Source organism: Erinaceus europaeus, chromosome 3, assembly GCF_950295315.1.
Source record: "Erinaceus europaeus chromosome 3, mEriEur2.1, whole genome shotgun sequence".
NCBI classification, from domain to species: Eukaryota; Metazoa; Chordata; class Mammalia; order Eulipotyphla; family Erinaceidae; genus Erinaceus; species Erinaceus europaeus.
In genome coordinates, this window is record NC_080164.1 from 76,840,004 (window position 1) to 76,860,900 (window position 20,897).

The following is a 20,897-nucleotide window of genomic DNA, read 5'->3' on the forward strand; positions in this document are numbered from 1 at the left end:
GATACCAATTCACTCCTGTAAGAATGTCATACATCAGAAAGGATAGTAACAACAAATGCTGGGGAAGTGGCAATGTGTAAAGGAACCCTCCTGCACTTCTGGTAGGAATGCATATTTGTCCAACTCCTGTGAAGAACAGTCTGGAGAACTCTCAGAACACTATAAATGGACCTACCTTATGACCTAGAAATTCCTCTCCTATGGATATATCCCAAGGAAACAAACACCCATCCAAAGAGCTCTATGCATACTTATGTTCATAGAATCCTAATATGATTGATTTTTAATGGTTTCCTTTGCTTTTTGAAAAACATAGAGCTTTGTCTCAAAGACCTTGGGAGAACTACAGTGGTTATTGGTGGTGGCACAGAAATTTTGGTGATGGGAGTGATGTGAAACTACACCCCCTATTACTTTATAACCTTGTAAATCACTATTAAATCACTAATACTTTTTCATTTTCAAAAATATTTAAATAATCCCCCCCTGGGGTTTGCTTGTAAGAAGATGCTCAGGGAGACAAAACTTGCAGTGTATAACTTCTAACCACCACCACCTCCACACACCCCCACTCCCCACCCCACTTCAAACACAGGGGGATTTTTATCAGATTAAGGGACTTCTTTGTGCTTCAGAGTCCTTACTGTCAACTTTCTTCCCCAGTTCTACTTCCTTTTCCCTTGTCTGTGATTTTACCATCTGCTTCCCCTCTCGACCTTGAAGGAGCTTGAATGTGCCCTCTTATTTGAAACTGATAGATGATGATAGTTATGATGAGGATGAGGATGAAATTCTCCTTCTAAATGACATAATGCAAATATTTCTTCCATATCTCTATCTCTTTCTCATGGCCAAACTACTTGACCACCACTACCACCAGTGGTAGTTTATGACCACCACTGTCTGTTTAATCCTAAACTTGCTATAGTAGTCTGGTTTCTGTCTCTAGTACACCATGCACTGCCCTCATTGAACAGTAGCTTCCAAATTTTATAATCCAGTGGCTGACCCTGAGCTGATGACATCCCTATGGCACTGGTCACTTCCTTCTCCACACAACTCTGCACTCTCCACTCCACTCTTCCCCATCTACACAGACCACCTCCTGCCCCTGTGATCACCCTGACTTTGCGACCTTCCTTAACTGGCTTTACTTCACGACAAACATCTGTTCCCACCACTCAGATTTTGCAGGGATGGTCACCTCTTATAGAATGGAGTCCAGACTCCTCAGCATGGGATGCAGAACCTCGATGGGCCCCTGGGCATCCCATCCAGTGACAGCCTATGATCTGCCCCAGCACCCTCTTTAGACTCCCAAACATGTCAGAAGGATCACAAATCCACTCTCATTCACCTCCTCCTTGAGGAGTTCCAGATCATCTTTAAAGACTTAGAACATGGTGTATTGCACCAAAGCAAAGGATTCTGGGGAAGGAGGGGAAAAAGGGGGATGGAGGAGCTCAGGGATCCTGGTTCACAGTGGTGGAAAAGGATCTCAGTTTGGGGAAGAGAGTGTCTTGCAGACATCTATCATGGAGAAGATGAGAGGTTATACCTGTGTCAACAACTGTACAGTAACCCATAAATTGCCCAATATGGTGGGGAGAGGTTGAAGACTCAAAACAAAGGTAAACCATTCTGAGAAGTCTTCCTACCCCCTCCTCCCAAGGGGATGCTTCCTTCCAGATCCCTGGTGTCTGTGGCATGGCTTCACAGTGAGCTGTGCTCTATGTTGTCTCAGCTGGGGCTGAGCCCTTTGAAGATGGTGAGAACTTATTTGACATTATGTCTCCAGAGATGGGCATAGAGGCTACTGCCAATGGGTTCAAGAAATTCCATACTTCTTTTCCTTCTCTAATTGAATTTACTCTGAACTCTTTCCTCCCTCCAGAGGGAACTTTAACCTTGGTCATTGTGAGTACATGCCCTCCTCCCAGAGAGGCAGAGGGTGGAGATCTTTGGTGACTTAGAAGAGCAGAACTTGCAATTTCAGACTCCATCTATACTAGCCATGGCACCCAGAACCAGGAAGTTGCATCTGGAGATTTTTTTTTCCTAGAAGGTTCTCACAGTCAGGGCCCCTCACTGTGTGTTCCTGTCTGTCCCCAGCCCCATCTTCTCCCTCAGCAGCAACCTTCCTCCTCCCCACCCCATGTAGACAAGATCTAGGTGCTCACACTTCATGAGCCTCCCAGAGAGCCTTTGTTTCATTCCTTTTCAGGGACTGTGTTAGCTTCCCACCAAGTTGTGCACTAACCCATCCCTGCCCAGACTGGTACTGTCCCCTCACTGAACACTGAGCACAGGCAGCCAGACCTAAAACAGGAATGGTGGTGTCTTGTCCCCTCACTGAACACTGAGCACAGGCAGCCAGACCTAAAACAGGGATGGCAGTGTCTTCTCAGCAAAAGCCTCTTACACACACACACACACACACACACACACACACACACACACACACACACACAGATAAGGTCATGCCAGGATCTCCTGGCCTTCTGGAGGTAGATTGGTAAAAAGAAGACCTATAGCAGAGAGCAAGGCAGAGGACAGGATAGCTTCATAAATTATTCTGCCACAAGACCAACACAGATTTTTGTCTAGTTACTTCATTAAAAACAAATATTCAGAGCCAGCAGGTGGCTCACTCAGTAGAATGAACACATGACCATGCACAGGAACCTGGGTTCAACTTCTGGCTACCACATGGGAGTGCCTTTAAGAAGAAAACTTCATGAGCAGTGGAGCAGTGCTTCAGTCTCTCCCTCTCCCTCTCCCTCTCCCTCTCCCTCTCCCTCTCCCTCTCCCTCTACCTCTCCCTCTCCCTCTCCCTCTCCCTGTCTATCTATCTAGAGGAAATAAAAATAAATGGTCACTGAGAGTGGTAGAGCCATGCAGGTACTAAGCCCTGAAGCCCTGGTGATAACACCGGTGGCAGAAAGAAAGAAAGACACTCTTTCTTTTGCTCTCCCAAAAAAAGGACACCTCCACCTGGCAGCCTTCCACACTCAGCCCAAGCCTCCTCATTCCTTCCCCCCAAGGAAGGAATAAAATCTCTGGGATCCTCCTAACTTTTGGCCCAGAAATACCTCTCACATGGCCGAGTTCACTGGAACTGCTGACTTGGATTGCTGACATGGCCATTCACAGCAGCTGCACTAACCCACTTTCTCTCATGGATGATTTTAATCTCTCTCATTTCTGCCCAGCCTGTGAGAAAACTGAAAGCCTGATTGGGAGGTGGCAGGAGATAGAAGCTGCAGGTTGGGAGCTGAGTGGTAGTTAATTCCTATGGGAGGAAGCAAATGTGTGTGTAATCCTTTCAGGAAAACAAGCATTACTGTAGAAGAGAAAGCTGCCAGTGGAACTTTGTTTCAAGAATAAATAGCACATTTTCTCTCAGTGTTTGCTTTTCTCTCTTTGATCCCCTTGAAACCCTCTGGAAATGCTTGGCCAGCAATTTTTCTCTCATGTGAAGCTGGGGGGAAAGAGCCATAAGTACTCTCCTGAGAATCCTCAAATGAAGGCCTAAGCAGGGCTCCCCAGTGATGCTGGAACCAGGGGACCTGTGGAAGCAGCAGAACCAGTAGCTTCGGGAAAGTTTAATTACCACAGATATGCCATGGTGTTTCCAAAAATGTCCTCATGATACCCAGAAGCTGTTTGAAAGCAGATTATAGCAGGGAGGTTCTGTGACCAAAGCCACTGGGAGTCATGAATTTGAAAACCAAAAATCAAAAACAGAGCTGGGCTGGGTTAATCGTTAGCTCTGGTACCTTGTGGCGGCAAATGCCTGCATGCAAGAAGGCTGAAGAACGTGCCCTCATCATGAGGAGTTTATGGTTCAAATGCTCCAGAAACTCGACTTTCTGCAGTTTCTGCCTCTCTCTCTCTCTCTCTCTTTCTCTCTGTCTGTCTCTGTCCCCCGCCATCTAGAGGAAGGAAAAATGGCCACCAGGAACCATGAAGTCATATAGTTATTAAGTTTTCCCCTCTTTCCCAAGATAGTTTCATTTCAATGTAGTTGTAGATGTGATAAAAGCAACGAAAGAGAATGATTTGGGGCATATTCAGTTCTGGATCTTCTCCTTACTGTTTGTGAATGTAGGCAAGATAAGGACACAGTTTCCTCACCCAACAGAGAGGAAGAATCCTCCTCCTCTTATAGGATGATTATGAGAAATATATGAAATGGCAAGTGTAAACTCAGCATAATACTTGGTTCTATATGTTCAATAAAGGTCAATTCCTTCCCCCAAATGCCTCACCTCAGTACGGCATTCAGGACAGATTTCCAAAGCACTGGCTTATATAAGATCTGTACATGTATTTTGAACAAAGCCAAGACATATAAAAACCCACTCAGTGAAAAACTACACATAAAATGAGTGTTCATGTCTGGAAAGTGTCAAGTAACAAGTACATGTGTTGTCATAAACTTGCACAAGAGGCACCACTCAGTGGCCAGTCCTGATACTCAGTCCTCAGGGCTCCCCAGAGAGTAAGTATATCTAAGGGAAATCTGTATGAAAAGAGGTGGGTTTGGTGGTGGAGGAATAGCCCAACTGGTAGAGTGCCTGACTTGACGTGTATGTGTCCAGGTTTAAGTTCCCACATTCTGAAGTGCCAGGACACTGTGTCGTATCTCCTTCCACTTTTTCTTTTCTATCTCTACCTGAATGAAAAAGTGACCCCAAGTAAAATTCTGGCTCATAAAATGGAGAGAAGGCTCATAGGTAACTCACCCATTAGACCACACATGTTACCATGTGTGGGGACCTAGGCTTGAGCCTCAGGCCACACGTGGGAGTGCCTGCACTACAGGAAGTGCTGCAGTGTCTCACCTCTCTCTATTTAGCTCTCCCTGTCTATCACTCTCTGTCTTTCAGCCTCTTTCTAGGAAAAAGGAAAAGAATGGCCTCTGTGACCAGTGGAGTCATATAGGCACTTAGTCCTAGCAATTACCTTGGCAGACAGAGAAAGAGAGAGAGAGAAGGGTATAGACATGCCCTGAACACAGAGGTAAAGAATAGCCAATGATCTCCTTAAGAGGATATTTGATATGTATGTGGAAGAAATTGGGAAATGTTGTAGATTAAAGATGATGGTAAATTATTTCTCACCATCTCCATAGAGAGAGGTAAATGTTGCTTCTTCTAGTCTCAAGAAGAAGGAGGACTCATGCCTGAGGCTCCTAAGTCCTAGGTTCAATCCCCCGCACCACCATAAGCCAGAGCTGAGCAGTGCTCTGGTGTTTCTCTCTGTGTCTTTCTCTGCATCTCTCTCAAAAATAAAATAAATAAATAAAATATTTTTTTAAAAAGAAGAAGGAGGAGGGGGAGGAGAAGGAAAAGAAAGAAAATGTATTACTTTGTGTGTACAGAATATTTCTCTTTTTTAAATTTTTTTATTTGTTTTATTTTAATGAGGGGGGACAAAGAACTGTTTAGCTGTGGTTTATGGTGGTGCTAGAGATTGAACCTGGGGCATCAGAGCTTCTAAAAGTCTTTTACATAACCTCTATGAAAGTCTTTTACATAGCCATATATTATCTCACTGACCCACTTTTCCTAGTCTTAAATCTAGACTAGTTCTGTGGCTGACTAACAAAACAGAGATCATCTGCACCAATTTTTGGAGCTAAACTTTAGAAAAAATCAGTAGCTTTCACTTTCTGCTTCTTAGAATTTTTGTCCCGGAACTGTCTTTTATAACACAGCCACCATGCTATGAGAAATCAGAAACACATGAAGAAGCCATGCATTAGCTCTATGATCAAAGCCTCAGCCAAGCTCCCAGTCACCAGAGTATTAAGACCAGTCATTTGAACAATTCATCTTAAATATTCCAACCCAATCAAACTTACAGGTTACTCTAGTTGACGCCACATGGAGCAGAAGACCCACCAGCTAATCCCAGTCAACCCACAGAATTCTGAGCTTGTGAAACTGTTCTGCTGATAAGCACAGATCTGGAAAGTGGTGTCTTATGTAAAATAGACAATTGAAAGAGAAAGGAACTTTGGGGAAATCCTGAGTGCCAAAATGACCGCTTCACCAAAAACCATTAATCACCAAAAACCATTAATCATCACTATGCCCGTGTGGTGGTTACAATTCCCCTTAGTAACTGTTATAGGTTTTCTATATGCTTAAATTTTAATCTGCTGATGGACTTGTTTAGTGGATACTTGTTTGGTATTCACATTTAATTGTCATGAAAACTAAAGTATAGAAAATCTCAGAAGTGTGTCTTAAGATTATACAGCCAGAAAATTGTAGAGGTGGGATTCAGTCAGTTGTATTCTGACCTCTCTCTAACCCACCATCTGATTTTCTGTAGGAAGTGCAAGCCATGGGCATAGTGATCATTGTGAGGAATACTAGCAAGTCTGCCAGTTGGAAGTTGGCAGCCAGCCTGAAATATACAAATGGCCTGGGCTTGTCAAACTATTCCAGGCTAGAAAATGGCAAAGGGTCTAGTTCCACTCTTCAATGACTATGCAGATGCACAAAACAATTTGGGAATAGTAAATATTAAAAGCTGTTTAGGGACCAAGTAGTGGCACACATGGTATCATGTACTAGGACCCAGGTTCAAACCCCTGGTCCCCAGTGGCGGGGAAGGAGGCTTTCCAAGTGGCTGAGAGTACTCAAGGTATCTCTATTGCTCTCTCTCTCTCTCTCCCTCTGTCTCTCTCTCTCTCTCTCTCTCTCTCTCTCTCTCCCTCTGTCCCTCCCTCCCTCCCTGTCTCTAAGAAAAAGAAAGGGGAAATATTGGCCACTAGGAGCAGTTGATTCATCATGCAATCACTGAATCCCAACAACAACTCTGAAGGCAAATAATAATAATAATAATAATAATTTAAAGAGGAATTGGATTATTAAAATAGAAACTACCTGTATCAGTTAACTATTTCTGCATAACCACCCTCCTACGTTTAGATTCTTATAACAGAAATAATAATGTATTGCTTGTCATGGTTTCTATAGATCAAGAGTTTGAAAGTGATTCAACTGGGAAAATCTGAGAGCCCCTTTGGGAGTTTGATGGGATTTAAATCGTCTGAAGGCTTGACTAGGACAGGAGAGCCCCCTAGAGTGCTCCTTCACACTGTAACAATTTGTTAGTGGTTTTGGGTGGGAGGCCTCAGTTCCTTATCAGGTGAGTTTCCCCAGAAAGTCCTTTTGAATTGAAAATGGCTTTTTCCTGAGCAAGTCTTTTTTTTTCCTTTTTAATTTTTATTTATAAAAAGGAAACACTGACAAAAGCAATAGGCTAAAAGGGGTACAACTCTACACAATTCCCACCACCAGAACTCCAAATCAAATTCCCTGATAGCTTTCCTATTCTTTATCCTTCTGTGAGTATGGACCCAGGGTCATTATAGGGTGCAGGAGGTGGGAGGTCTGGCTTCTAGAATTGCTTCCCCACTCAACATGGGTGTTGACTGGTCGATCCATACTCTCAGCCTGTCTCTCTTTCCCTAGTGGGGTAGGGCTCTGGGGAAGTGGGGCTCCAGGACACATTGGTGGGGTTGTCTGCCTAGGGAAGTCCAGTTGGTATCACGGTAGCATGTGGAACCTGGTGGCTGAAGGAAGAGTTAACATATAAAGCCAAACAAATTGCTGACTAATTATGAACCTAAAGGCAGGAATATTGCAGATGAAGATGTGGGGTCTCCGTTTATTATCTGGCTTGGAAGTCATGCCCAGTACTTTCTGTCTAATTATGTAGATTATTCAAATCCATAGGTGATTAAGTCTGAGGGGATCTCAACAAAGTCATGAATACCAGGGGGAAAAAAAAAAAAACAGTCACCCAGTCAAGACTGGCTGCCATGGTCTTTGAGCTTTTCCAAGAGCTGACAACTCTAAAATAAGGTATCTGGGGCTTCCAAAGCTATTGACAGGACTGGAGAGCACAAGTCAAGAAGGCCATTTGTGATTACCTCTGTATCACCATCTTAAGAGGTTCTGGAGAGTTTACTTGGAAGCTACTTCAACTATCAGAAAACTTCAAGAAATTCCTACAATTTAGCCAGAAACTTTGTAGTGGGAGATTTCTGTGAAGATAAACTGGCTCAGTTTAGCCTACTGCTGAGATCAGCCTAACATCAGCCAAGCTGTCTAGAAAGAGGATCATTCACACATCATCCCCTGACGCTGCTGAGATCTCCCATCTGCTTCCAGAAAAGGAGGTTTGGCTTCTCCTCCTCCTCTGTTCTCCAGTCACAATCAAATGCTTCCCATTTATTGACACTACCCAAGGATCATAAGGAAGAGAGAATTCATTATATATATATTTTTTTCCCTTTTGTTGCCCTTGTTGTTGTTTTTATTTATTTTCCCTCTTGTTGGCCTTGTTGATTTTCATTGTTGTAGTTATTATTATTGTTATTGATGTCGTCATTGTTAGATAGGACAGAGAGAAATGGAGAGAGGAGGGGAAGACAGAGGAGGAGAGAAAGATAGACACCTGCAGACCTGCTTCACCACCTGTAAAGCGACTCCCCTGCAGGTGAGGAGCCGGGGGCTGGAACCGGGATCCTTATGCGCTTAAGCCACTGTGCTACCACCCCACTCCCAAGAAATTCATTCTTGACCTTTCCTGAGAGACGCAGGGACTGCATGGAAGCAAAGGGTATTGGTGTTGAGCTGATCATATATAACCCAACACAGGATGTGAAAGATTTTTAGTCAATGTATCACACCTAATACTGTGCTATTTGGTTTGAAATTCTTCTGACCTAAAGATTATTCACACAGTTGTTGAAAAACAAAATCAGTCAAATAAAGTATACTCCCAAGATAAGCACATCCATGAATGAGATGACAATAACAGGAACTAAACAATGAGCCTATGGATCCAGAAAGGGACAGAGAGAAGGCAGAAATTCTGCTCCTGGAGAGATGCAATGGACTCTCTTGTGAGCCTTTCCAGGACCTTGCCCTCACCATAAAGCAGCACAGTAGGGACTACCCCAGTCTCGGAAAAGAAGCTGGATAATCCTGCCCTGCCACTTTAGGAAGACAAGCCCTAAAATGAGCACAGCCTGCAACGTTCCCAGCTTTGGCCATGAACTGCGAGCTCAGACCATTAGTGACTCAGAGTCCCTATATATTAATGTACAGGCCCTGGGTCAAGTGGATGGGATAATCAGTTAATTTTATTCTTAGATTTTTTTTTTTGCAAGATTCGGAGCTATTCTCTGCCCTAATTCAGCTTTCTAACCCTTTTCTCTACTCTGACACCATCTTCTCAGGCAATATTTTTGTCCAACAGCATGTGAGCTATCAAACTCTAGCAAAAAATACAATAGTCTTGAAAAAAAAGATTAGAAAAAAAGACACAAGTAGAACCTGAAATGGAATTGGTATATCACACCAAAGTAAAAGACTCTGGTGTGGGGGGGTGGGGTGGGGAGAATACAGGTCCAAGAAGGATGACAGAGGACCTAGTGGGTGTTGTATTGTTATATGGGAAACTGGGGGATGTTATGCATGTACAAACTATTGTATTTACTGTTGAATGTAAAACATTAATTCCCCAATAAAGAAAAAATACAATAGTCATGGGTCCCTAGGAACATGGCTAAAATAGATTTCCTAGCTTTCTTCCACCTGCTCTTATCTGCTCTACTCCTACTTTTTTGTTTCCTGTTTATTAATCACTTTGTCCTGCCTTATATCTTGCTGTCTTCCAGCCACCAAGTTGCAGACACTATCATGATTCCATCCTGACCTCCCTGGGCAGACAACCCCACCAATGTGTCTTGGAACTTCACCTCTCCAGAACTCTACCCCACTAGGGAAAGTTAGAAACAGACTGGGAGTGTGGATCAACCTGCCAATGTCCATGTTCAGCAGAAAAGCAATTACAGAATCCAGACCTTCAACCTTCTGCACCCCAAAAATCATTTTGATCTATACTCTCAATGGGGGAGAAATGGCAGGGAGAAGCAGACCAGATGGCTTTAAACTCCAATTCCATTAGGAACCAGAGAGAGGACGAAAATAGAGGGACATTTGGATATCAGAGATGTATATGTGACCTGGAAAAGAAGAGGAGATGAGAACTTTAAAAAGTAGGCAAACATATACAAATATAGACAGATAGTTATAGAAATAATAGTCAACCCACTATATACAACCTTGAGAGAACTTCTTGAGAGTAGCTTACAACTGAAGGGTTGAGGATCCAGAATTCTGGAGGTGGGAACAGTGTGGAGTTGTACACCTGTTATCTAGTAATTTTTTTAAATACCAATAATAATAAGAAGAAGAAGAGATGCAATGGATTTAATATATGTATTTCCCTTGAATTCACGTCAACTGGCAAAAAAAAAATATATCAACTAAGAGATAATTCTCCCTATGACAACCTTTAGCAGAATCATCAAACAAGTAAATGCACTAAAACTCAAGGCTAACTTGGGCTCAAACTAAAATCCTAAGTGTATTTCCTCCCTAACTTGAGGCCAAACCCTATAGACTGACTTGAATACAACAAATGACAGTGCTTTAGCATCTGGGAGAAAATCGAAGCTAGTCAGATAAAGAAGGAACTACAAAAACTGGAAAAGGACAAGAGACTGGCTCACTTAATGGTGGCCTCTTTGGTCAGTACCAGGCCACCCCATCATTTGAAGCCTGCAAGAAATCCTAGGCTTCCACCATAAATACAATGGGCCTAGACCTCTAACAAACCCCTCTCTCCTCCATCACTACTCACTTCCATCAGGAATGTCATCATAAGCTCTCTTGTAGGCTACTTCAAGACCTTGCCCTCACTATAAAGTATCAATTTGGACTGTTCCACTTTTCGAATGGAGTCTGGGTCAGCCAGTTCTGCCACTCAAGGATGACTGGTCTTAAAATGAGTGCAACCTGGAAAATTCCCAGCTGTGACCACAGACTATGAATTCAGACTGAAGGGGACTTAGAGGTTACACAGGCTCCTGTGAAACATATGAATGAATATATATGGGCCCTGGGTCAGATCGATGGGGTAAACAGTTAACTACCTATATATTTTCTTTAGGATTAGGAGCTAATCCAGTTTTCAAGGTCTATTCTCAATCCTGACTACAACTTTCCAGACAATATTTTTAGCCCACTCCCATGTTGCTCAGGCAAAAATCATTAAAGTCAGGGGCCCCTAAGAACATACCTATACTAGACTTCCTAGCTTCTTACAACCTTAAAATCCTACTTTCCCCACTAGGGCAAGAGAGAGACAGGCTGGGAGTATGGATTGACCTGTCAACACCCATGTTCAGCAGGGAAGCAATTCCAGAAGCCAGACTTTCCACCTTCTGCACCCCATAATGATCCTGGGTCCATGCTCTCAGAGCGATAAAGAATAGGAAAACTATCAGGGGAGAATATGGGATACATAGTTCTGGTGATGGGAATTATGCAGAATCGTACTCCTCTTATCCTATGGTCCTATCAGTGTTTCCATTTGATAAATAAAAATTATTTTAAAAAAAAACAAAAGATTCACTGATATATCAACCACTGTCCTGTAAGCCATTATTTCTCCAATAAAATGATTTTTAAAAGATGTATTTTACAAATTTGATTGTTTTAAGGATTATGGCATTCAATTTAATACTTATATATGAATATAATAAACAATGAATATTTCCCATAACAATCAAAAAATTCCTAATCTCACTCTATTCCTACTTTCTGGTTCCTATTTATTAAACATTTTGTCCTATTTCATAACTTACTGCCTTTCAGACACCAAGTTGTAGATGCTACTATGATTCCATCCTGAACTCCATAGGCAGAAGACCTCACTAATGCATCCTCGAACCTCACCTCTCCAGAGCTCTACCCCACTAGGGAAAGATAGAAAGAGGATGGGGGTATGGATCAACCAATGGCCATGTCCAGAGAGAAGCAATTACAGATATCAGAACTCCCACCTTCTGCACCCCAAAAAGGAATTTTGATCCATACTCATAGAGGGGGAACTATGTTGGGGGGAGGATATGTTAGGGGAAGATAACAAGGGGCTCTGAGACCTGGTTCTATCGGGACCTTGAGAAAGAAGATGAATAAAGGAAGGACGTTGAGATGTAGTAACAGGTGTAGGTGTGACTTGAAAAGAAAGAGAGCAAACCATAGGTAAAATGACCAAAAAATAGGTAGGTAGGTAGATAGATAGATAGATAGATACATACATACATACATACATACATACATACATACATATAAAAATATAGTCAATCCACATCTGTGACCTTAAGAGGACTACTGCAGTTTTCTTTTGTTATTATTATTTTTTTATTTTACCAAATTACATGTCAACATGGGTTTAAATCCACACCATTCCCACCACTAGAGTTCTGAATTCATTCACCCCACTGCAATCCACCAAAGTTCCCGAAAGGTTGTAGATATGGGCCAGCCATCATCTCTACAACTATCTGTCCACATTTATACATAATTGCCCCCATTTTTTCCCTTATCCAATCCTTTCTTCCCCTCCAAACCACTCATGACAATATTACTACCTTCATATGTCACTGCCGCAGTTTACAATAGAGGGAATGGGGACACAGAACTCTGGTGGCGGGAACAATGTGAAACCCTCTTATTTTGTCTTTTTTTTTTAATTATTTAAGAAAGTATTAATTAACAAAACTATAGGGTAGGAGGGGTACAACTCCACACAATTCCCACCACCCAATCTCCATATACCACCCCCTCCCCTGATAGCTTTCCCATTCTCTATTCCTCTGGGAGCATGCACCCAGGGTCATTGTGGGTTGTAGAAGGTAGAAGGTCTGGCTTCTGTAATTGCTTCCCTGCTGAACATGGGCGTTGACTGGTTGGTCCATACTCCCAGTCTGCCTCTCTCTTTCCCTAGTAGGGTGGGTCTCTGGGGAAGCGGAGCTCCAGGACACATTGGTGGGGTCTTCAGTATAGGGAAGCCTGGCCGGCATCCTGATGACATCTGGAACCTGGTGACTGAAAAGAGAGTTAACATACAAAGCCAAACAAATTGTTGAGCAATCATGGACCCAAAGCTTGGAATAGTGGAGAGGAAGTGTTAGGGGAGTACTCACTGCAAATTCTAGTGTACTTCTGCTTTCAGGTATATATTTTGCAGTAGTTTACAGATACATGTGAACATATGCTCTGTCACACAGAAACTGGTGTATATCTAGGTTTTGGGACTTTGTTAGAAATTGAACCACCTGAGATGATGGAAAGGTCTCACCCGAGTAATTAAGCTGAAGGGTTGTCATTCCACATGTGAAGTCTCTGGACACAGTCTGAAGTGAAGCATGTTGAGGTGGGAATCGTTGTGTTGGTTAGGTTGTGATCGGCAGATGCAATATTATTTGATATGGATTGGGAGAGGCATACGGGAAAGTGGGCCCTATCCAAGGGTTCCAGGACTGGGGGAAGTAGAGGCTCTATAGTGGAGATGTGAGGTTCCTGCTGTCTTAGGGTTCAAAAAGACAATTGATAGTTAATGTTATCATCACATTATTTGGTAATTGGGTTAACTTTTGAAAAGTCCTTTTGTTAGGGTTTGCTGTACAGTACCCAGTATCTTGTATATAGCTGTGCTATTGGTTGCTTCTGATCTACTTGGTCTAGGCTTTTGAGAGAGTCTGCATATCAATTACACAGCCTATATATTAAAAAGATTCAGTTTGTGTTTTGAAAAACTTCGAGACATACAATTAATTTTCCCCCTCTCATATTAATTAACTAGTGATTTATATGACTACATTTTACTAGGAGTGTACATAAACACCATTCCCACCACCAAAAGACTGTGACACATCCCTCCCACCCACTCCCACCCCCCACTGGTCCAGGAAGCTGCATGTCTACCCCTCACCACAGGGCTTTTACTTTGGTGCCCTACTTACAATTTGGTCAGGTCCTGCTTTTAGTTTCCCTTTCAGATCTTCTTACTCAACTTCTGTTGATGAGTGGGATCATCCCATACTCATCTTTATCTTTCTGACTTAGCTCACTTAACATAATTCCTTCTAGCTCTGTCCAAGATGGGTCAGAGAAGGTGGGTTCATTGTTCTTGATAGCTGCATAGTATTCCATTGTGTATATATACCACAGCTTTCTCAGCCACTCATCTGTTGTTGGGCACCTGGGTTGCCTCCAGGTTTTAGCTATTATGAATTGTGCTGCTATGAACATAGGAGTACACACCTCTTTTTGGTTGGGTGTTATGGAGTCCTTGGGGTATAAGCCCAGGAGAGGAATTACTGGATCATATGGAAGGTCCATGTCTAGCCTTCTGAGAGTTTTCCAGACTGCTCTCCACAGAGGCTGGACCAATTTACATTCCCACCAGCAATGTAAAAGGGTTCCTCTGTCCCCACAACCTCTCCAGCATTTGTTGCTGCTGTCCTTTTTCATGTATGCCATTCTTACAGGAGTGAGGTGGTATCTTAGTGTTGTCTTAATTTGCATTTCTCTGACAATCAGTGACCTGGAGCAGTTTTTCATATGTTTGTTAGCCTTTTGGATCTCCTCTGAGGTGAATGTTTTGTTCATATCCTCTGCCCATTTTTGAATGGGGTCATTTAGCTATTTTGTTGCTAAGTTTGCTGAGCTGTTTGTATATTTTGGTGATTACTCTCTTGTCTGATGTATGGCATGTGAAGATCTTCTCCCATTCTGTGAGGGGTCTCTTTGTTTGTTTAATAGTTTCTTTGGATGTGCAGAAGCTTTTCAATTTGATGTAGTCCCATTGGTTTGTTTCTGCTTTAGTCTTCCTTGCAATTGGGTTTGATTCATCAAAGATGTCGATGTAGGTGGGAAACTGTTTTACCAATGTTTTCCTCTAAGTATTTGATTGTTTCTGGTCTAACATCCAGGTCTTTGATCCATTTGGAGTTGATTTTTGTTTCTGGTGAGATAAAGTGGTTCAATTTCATTCTTCTGCATGTTACAACCCAGTTTTCCCAGCACCATTTATTGAAGAGAGCCTCCTTTTTCCATTTAATCCTTTGGGCCCCCTTATCAAAGATTAGATGTCCACAGGTGTGGGGATTTATTTTGTAGTTTTGTAATTCACAAATAAAATAAGAACCATACCCATGTGTCTGCAACTGTCATGTAAAACAGTATTTCCCTTAATTGAGTGATTTGGGTAAAAAAAATAATAAATACAGTATCCAGCTGGATGATCTCACCTGTATGTGGGATAGAGAAAGATAAAGCAAGGGAACAGAGGCAAAGAAAAACAAGTCCATGTTTGGAGCTGGTGTACTGCACCAAAGTAAAAGACTCTGGAGTGTCGAGGAAGGTTTAGGTCCTGGAGCATGATGGCAGAGGAGGACCTAGTGGGGGTTGAATTGTTATGTGGAAAACCAGGGAATGTTCTGCATGTACAAACTATTGTATTTACTGTTGACCATAAACCATTAATCCTGTGGTCCAGGAGGTGGCATACTGCATAAAGCAGTGGACTCTCAAGCATGAGGTCCTGAGTTCAGTCCCTGGCAGCACATGTGCCAGAGTGATGTCTGGTTCTTTCTCTCTCTCCTCCTTTCTCATTAGTAAATAAAATATTTTTAAAAACCATTAATCCCCCAATAAAGTTTTTTTTTTAAGTTCATAGATACTGAGTGCAGAATTGAGGTCACTAAAGACGAGAGGAGAGGCTGTAACAGTGAAGGAGATGCAGTAGACTTTGGTGAAAGGTATATTTGTGATGGGGATGATATGGTAACAAGGTGTTACTAAGATATGGTAAGCAAGAGTGTGGAATTATACCCTAAAACATACAGCCTTGCAAAACAATTTTACCTCACTAAAAATTAGATTGGGATAAAAATAGAGACAGAGATGTAAACATTATTCTAGATTGCATTCTAACAGATAAAAAAAGATGTCAGTAAAAAACTAGAGAAGTCAAAAAAAAAAAAAAACTAGGCAAGCCCACTTTGCTCCTCAAGCGGTATAGCAGGTCTGCAGGTGTCTGTCTTCCTCTCTTCCTCTCTGTCTTCCCCTCCTCTCTTGATTTCTCTCTGTCTTATCCAACAACAACAGCTATGACAACAATAACAACTGCAACCAGTGCAACAAGGGCAACAAAATGGGAAAAATGGCCTCCAGGAGCAGTGGATTCCTAGTGCAGGCACTGAGCCCCAGCGACAACCCTGGAGGCAAGAAAAAAAAAAAAAAAAAAAACCTAGGGAAATCTAGGAAAAGCATATGTTTTTGTCAACGCATGGAGGCTTCATCAGTTTCTTAGATGTCTTAAATGTAGCATAATTATGTAAGATCTTATTTAGACTTCCCTGTGTTTTATCTTTAATTATTTCAGCTTTATGTCACTAACACTTGTTGTGGGTCTAGCCTAGGAAAATACTTTTAAAAGCCATGTGCACAAAGGTGATCAGTAGGCTGTTATGTAGACTTAAGAAATTTTGAGAGAGTCGGGTGGTAGAGCAGCGGGTTAAGCACACGTGGCGCAAAGCTCAAGGACCAGCATAAGGATCCTTGTTTAAGCCCCCGGAGCCCTACCTGCTGGAGGTCACTTCACAAGCAGTGAAGCAGGTCTTCAGACGTCTATCTTTCTCTCTTCCTCTCTGTCTTCCCCTCCTCTCTCCATTTCTCTCTGTCCTATCCAACATCAATAACAACAATAATAACTACAACAACAATAAAAAAGCAACAAGGGCAACAAAAAGGAAATAAATAAATATTTAAAAACATTTTAAAATAAAAAGAAAGGGATAAAGAAAGAGAGAAAGAAAGAGAGAAAGAGAGAAAAAAAAAAGAAAAAATTTTAGGGACAAAATGTTCCAAAACATAAGTGTCGTTCAATTATAGTACATCTCTATGATCAAATGCACTGAAGCCATCGCATAAAAAAGTTTACAGAGTTGGTATTAACATAAGGAAATGCTTATGGTGCAATACAAAATTTTAAAAGCTGAATTGTAGCCCTAATTACTATTCAATTTAAGCAAATGGAGGGAAAAAAAAGACACTCAAAACTAATACAAACTTTCTCTGGATACTGGGCTCTTTTTTCTCTATTTTCTAATTTTCTTGAATAGTTACAGGTTAGTTCTATAGTAATAAAAAAAATCTATGTAAATATTTGAGCTAGTTTCATTATGTAAACAGTTTAGAGGTCAGTCTCTCTCCAGTCTGCCCCAGGCCTTGGCAGATTACAGAATGTTGAAAGACTGAGAATGAAAGTCTGAAAATTGCATAGCGTAAAACAACTCACAAGGATTTAAAAAAAAAAAATTCATGAACTACACCTAAATCCATTATTGCTGGGTGGGGGAGGGGGATTGTCTATGTGCTTCTAATCAGTCACAAATAGCTTAGAGGCAAAAGGGCCTGCAAGACAGAAGAGTGTGCTGTGCCAGAGAAAGCCTGACTAGAGATGAGTGTCCCTCATAGGAAGACAGAAAACAATGCCAGAGGGGGAGGGATTAGTCTGTCACCGACCCTGGACAAAAACCCAAAATTACATCACATTGCAGACAAATGTTTGTAAAAAAAAAAATAAGTGTGGCAATAATCCAAGCTGGAAAGCATATACTTAAGGATGGCATTTATCCAGAACAAAGATTAAAGCCTTGTTACCAAAAATATTCCATGCAACAGTCAGATACAGAAAAGAGACAATCCAAGAGAGAGAGCTGAAATGCCATGGCAAAACAGGGAACACAGAGCATACATACAAGATGGCATTGTGTCATGGGGAGCCTTTGTCTGATGAGCTGTCATTCCCTCCCCTGGGGCAGCGCCTTGCAGAAGGATGAATTAAACAAAATCTTAGACACAAATGTGATCACCCCAGTTATCTGGGGGGAAATAGTCTGACCAAATGATAACAACTCTTGTGTGTCTTGTTTTTTACCACCAGAATTATTGCTGGGATTTTACTTTGATTCCTCTGCTCCTAAGAGATTTCTTTTTAGAGAATGAAAGATAAAGAGAGAGGTAGAGGTGAAAGAGACAGAGAAGGGAACCAGTACAGCACTGCTTCACCTCTCGTGAAATGTCCCCTGTGCAAGTATTCCCTTTTGGTAGTCTGGGCTTTGAACCTGGGTTCTCTGCAAGGCAAAGTATGCATGCTTCTGAGGGAGCCACTTCCCAAACTTCCACTTGTGTCCATCCTGCACCACCATCTGCAAATATTTAGAAGCCCTATAGCTGTTACAGAGACCATCCATGAGTCAGAAATCCTCTAAAGGCTTCCCATCTGCTATACCTCTTGATTTTCTAGCAATGGGCCTAGTATGTCTGCAAACTGTATATAAATAAGCTTTGCTTAATGCCTGTGTGCTAGATAGAAATAGGAGTTTAGACTTCCAGAGGCGGGGCTATGGAGCAGCAGCAGCTGTGTTTCTCTTCTCTCCTTTCCCAGGTCAACTAGGAATTCCAAAGGAGATTACCTGGGACAGACAGGACTAGAACGACTTCAGGAACCCAGCAAATCACCAGTGAGTGCAAACACCTGTGGCTCATGGACAGAGAGGAGGCTAGAGAGAGAGATTAAGTGGCTGTTAACGGTCCGGCAGTTTACAGTTGAGACACCACCACCAGTCTGTTTCACCAACAAAAAGATGGCTGAAGGGAGCAGAAGACTCCCCTAAGACTCACCAAATGCAACTGTGAGTCTCCATTGCTACTGTTCTCAGAATTTGGAGAAGTCGTGGGGAGGCCCTGTGCTGACACCAGGGGACAGAGAACTAACCAGGAAACTCAGGAAAAGATCTATACCTCCGTGCCTAGCAATGGAACTTAAGAGTCTCTTTGCATAACCATTGGATTATCTCTGCCCCACCCTGCTTTATCTCTTGGTCAGGAGTCAATGATTAAGCTAAGAAGCCTACTTATAGTTTAAAAACCCTCAGGTTCCCATAGCCTACAGGGAAGAAAAAGAATAAAAGAGGCTTTTAAGCCACTGAGCTCCAACTCAAGAATTAAAATAATATTGAAACAACTGTCAATTTCCACAACTGTGTACCCTTTAATTACCTTACTTAGACACAAGTCAATCCTGGCAAGAGTGATCAGTAATTTGAGAGGTCCTGAGAGAGGGACTTCATAACATACTATATAAAATGGTTAAACCAACAAAAAGAAATATTGGACAAATGAACCAGGACAAGAGTGCAGCTAAAAGCCCCCAAAGGCTGAAGCACAAAATAATGAGGTCAGTATCCTCTGATGAATATAGGATGATCTCACTCTTTGGTAGAAGTTGAAAAACAAGATCAGAAGAGAAAACACAAGTAGAACCTGACCTGGAATTGGCATGTTGCACCAAAGTAAAAGACTCTGGAGTGGGGGTGGGGGTGGGGGGAATACAGGTCCAAAGAGGATGACAAAGGACCTAGTGGGGGTTGCATTGTTATATGGAAAACTGGGAGATGTTATGCATGTACAAACTATTGTATTTACTGTCAAATGTAAAACATTAATTCCCCAATAAAGAAATTTTTTTTAAAAAAGGTGACTTCACCGTTTTCAGCCGGTCTTGGATGGACCTTGAAAAATTCATGTTAAGTGAAATAAGTCAGAAACAGAAGAATGAATATGGGATGATCTCACTCTCTGGCAGAAGTTGAAAAACAAGATCAGAAGAGAAAACACAAGTAGAACCTGACCTGGAATTGGCATGTTGCACCAAAGTAAAAGACTCTGGGGTGGGGGTGGGGGTGGGGGGAATACAGGTCCAAAGAGGATGACAAAGGACTTAGTGGGGGTTGTATTGTTATATGGAAAACTGGGAGATGTTATGCATGTACAAACTATTGTATTTACTGTCAAATGTAAAACATTAATTCCCCAATAAAGAAATTAAAAAATAAAAAAAGAAACTGTGCACATGTGAAAACAACTATCTTGTAGATCATTATTTTCTTCAATAATATGATTTGCTGCCAAAGAGGAAAATTGGACTGGGTGTGGGGTACACTCAGTAATACTGTACATGCACAATAAATAAATAAATAAGAGTTTGTATTTTCTTAATCTCAAGGCAAATCAAAACATATTTTAATCTGATGAGGGATTTTTGTTCCTGGTGAATTGACATTTCATTCTCCTGTTGTTATTCTCAGTTCAATTTGTCCCTGTTAATGATAGAACTGGTCCCAGCATGCTGTTGTCAAACCTGTGGCACATATTTACAATTTAGTATAGTGATCACACCCCTGTCTCCAAGCTTGGGCATTGTGAATTCTTCCTGTTGGATGATTTTTTTTTTTTTTTTTGTCATTTTTAACCCAGACAGTCATACTGTCAGAGCTAAGTTTTGGCAATTCTGAGTATCATGAGGTCTTACCTCTAAGAGTAGCTACAGGAACTTGAAAATTATTCATATGCATTAAAATGCCATGGACTCTGGCTGGGGACATAGCATAAAGGATTTTAATGCCTGAGGCACCAAGGGTGGCAAGTTCAATCTACCACACCACTACAAGCCAGAGCAGATCAGTGCTTTAGCAATAAATAAGTAAATTTTAAAAGTTGGTAATAAATAAATAATAATTAACACACAATTTTCTCCTAACACTGAATTCATTTTCATTAAGTATCAACAATTTCTGCAAATGTATATATATTCCTGCTGAACTTGGTGCAGCCTGATAAAGTGAATTGTGTCCTGTTGGAATTTGAGTGTCTGCATTCAATTCAAGGAATTGAAGAGATTATTGATTTTTCTTCTCACAGTTTCAAGGGAAATGTGTCCAATAGTCTTTTCACCAAAAATAAAATTATTTGAGCCATTGGAAGCCTAATAATGGAGACTCTTAGGTTATATTGATTTTTCTCAAATTCTGGACCTGAGAACAAAATTAAAAAAAAAAAAATTTGACAAGGCAAAATAGAAAAAAGAAGGAAAAATTGTGTTCT